At 44.3% G+C, this 2614-nt stretch overlaps 1 non-coding gene across 1 annotated transcript; it reads right to left on the bottom strand.

Moving 5' to 3' along the window:
• Positions 1–2073: 2073 nt before the first annotated feature.
• On the bottom strand, positions 2074–2146 carry TRNAV-UAC (transfer RNA valine (anticodon UAC)). Its single transcript has one exon. It is a non-coding gene; the product is annotated as a tRNA-Val (tRNA).
• Positions 2147–2614: the final 468 nt, after the last annotated feature.

Here is a 2614-nt window from a genome sequence, read left to right as displayed (position 1 = left end):
ACCTCATTCCCCCTCTCGCCCACCCGACCTCTCACTCAGCTAATAACCCGAGCTATGTCATTCTCAACAACAACACTACCCCCCACGTCCATAGAACAAAGGCAGGAGCAGGAGCACCTGGTTTAAATCCCCCGTCGCTGTAAGCTGTTTGTGCCTCATCCCTTCCCCACTAGCGGTAGCTTGTAAACATCGCCATAACAGATCCCCTACTTGCGTCCTCTCGTCTCCTTTAAACCATGCCCTGGGGGGTCCCTCCGTACCTATACACACCTTCAGTTTCCAGTAGCTATGCCTTGAGGTGATCTAGAAGTGACAAGGAGGCACGGGAAGTCGATATCTGTACGATCGTAACCTTTCTGGGTCATAAATGCCATTCGCCAACGACCGCCTTTTCCTTTACACACGCGGTGATTCAGTCAACTTAAACTTCTGTGCAAATTAACATTAATGTATCCTTAATGTTATATTGAAACATCAGTGGCACAGATGTGACATCAAGCCTTTGAGCCAAAATGTTATGGTGAAGCCAGAGTTTCTGGTAGAGTTAGAGAGTGTAATAGAGCTAAAGGTTATAGTAGAACAGAGGTTATAATAACGTCCAGGGTTATGATAGAGACAAAGGCTACGATATTGATAGAGGCAGAGTCCTTTCAAGGCTTCTAGACAGCAGGTTTTTGCACAGTAATTCGCATTGCCAGGTGTCAGAGAAGTCCCTGGGTCTGTGTGGTCTGTGTAACTATGTAACTCTACCGTGTAGATCAGAAGGTTGAATCAGCCTGGGTCACAGGAGCTAACCTTAGGGGACGCCAGTTTCGTTAAAGGAACGAGAGTTAGGCATTCAACACATACTCATTTTTTCTCACTCACATAATTATATGATATGAAAACTGAACCTTGATTATAATCTATGCATAGTATATTGTATTATATCACTGCATTCCTGTAGTGGACGTTTAATCGTAGACTTCACAAGTGACAAGAGATACGATAAAAGGAAATGATTGACTTGTAGGCAGAGCAGCTTTACATCTGGGTTGGGAAAGTCATGTGTGGCTGTCTGTGCGCGGGCCTACCAGATGGTCTCAAGAAACATATTGAAAAGGAGGAAGGATACACAATAGATAAATCCACAGGACGGTTATCGGTACCTCATATGTCAGATATAAGACCCGAGAGCCATGTGACCTCTGCCGCTGCCGACTGTCCTCCTCCCTCCGAGACGTGTCAGGTCAGAGGTCAACCTCGGGGTCATGTTGCATGTGAGAGCGGTAGTGCACGTCACCTGACCTGACCTCGTTTATTGTCATCATAAACGAGATATAATCTTTATGTCCCTCCAATTACAATTACTCTCTCATAATCAATTACCCATCTTTCCCTTGGAAGTATTTGAAGCTTAAATGGCATTAATCTATATAAGGGAGTTTAAGGAACTGACCCGTTTATCCGGAGTCTGCTTTCGTCGGTCCTTTTAACTGCTGGGATATTAGCCAGTGGTGCCAGCACCCACGGAACACTGTGATGCACTTATTAACAGATCAATCTGCACGATTACCTGTTATATTTCTGATCTGCTGTCTTCCGGCAGTCATTACTCTGTCTGAGTAATATTTCTGATATCGCTTGAGGTGTGTATGATACTAAAGAGGAGCATCTTGATGTAGAATCGAATGAGGTCAGGTTAAAAGGGTAGGACTGGCAACAGTGTTGAGGTCCTGGTAGGATGACCTTGCCTGGCGACGACCCCAACGATATTGCTGACCTGACCTCACGGAATTAAAGACCCTCAGTTTCCGGGTGTACTGTTGATGTCCGGACCTTTAAATTGATGGTCGGCGAGTGGGCGGCCCCTTCCTTCCCTTGGAGCTAGAGAGAAAGCGGGAGAGAGAGAGAGAGGGAGAGACGGTAGGAATAGAGAGAGAGAGAGAGACAGACAGATGGTACGTAGTAATAGAGATGGTAGTAATAGAGTGTGTGTATGTGTATGTAATAACTAACACGTAATAACCTGTTTGTGGAGAACAAGGGGAGGAAGTTCTACATTCGTTAGGCCTTCAGCTCTTGTGAAAAACATGCTCTCGCCAGGGCTCGAACCTGGGACCTTCTGCGTGTAAAGCAGACGTGATAACCACTACACTACGAGAGCTGTACGCTGTGGCTTCAGAGAGCTGTGGTTTGTGTGTGTGTGTGTGTGTGTTTAGGAATGTATTGATTTCCTTGCCCTGCCTGTTTTACTGCCTGTATGTGTCTGTTTTATATATATATTCATTGTTGTAGATACTTCTTGTTTAACCGTCATAAGTGAAGACATGTAAGAGAAGATGTATGGTAATCATTATGTTCAAAATGCATTCATAGATTATTTAGCGCAATTAACACAGTAAACTCATGATGTGACTGGAGTCATACAGTTTTATGTATTGATTGGAATCGATCTCAAACAACCGATTAGTTGATCGTCTGGGTAAAGAAGTCTGGAAAGTGATTAACAAGGGGGGAAACTGATTAATAAGGCGGAAACTGATTAATGAGGCTGTGAAGATTTATATATGAAAGCCTCGTGCCTGATTTTATCAACGCTGTAAACATCAAGGCCATGGCATTACATTGACCG

Source organism: Panulirus ornatus, chromosome 69 (genome assembly GCF_036320965.1).
Source record: "Panulirus ornatus isolate Po-2019 chromosome 69, ASM3632096v1, whole genome shotgun sequence".
NCBI lineage: Eukaryota > Metazoa > Arthropoda > Malacostraca > Decapoda > Palinuridae > Panulirus > Panulirus ornatus.
The sequence above is the reverse complement of the archived record's forward strand: the minus strand, read 5'-3'. Positions and strand labels throughout refer to the sequence as shown.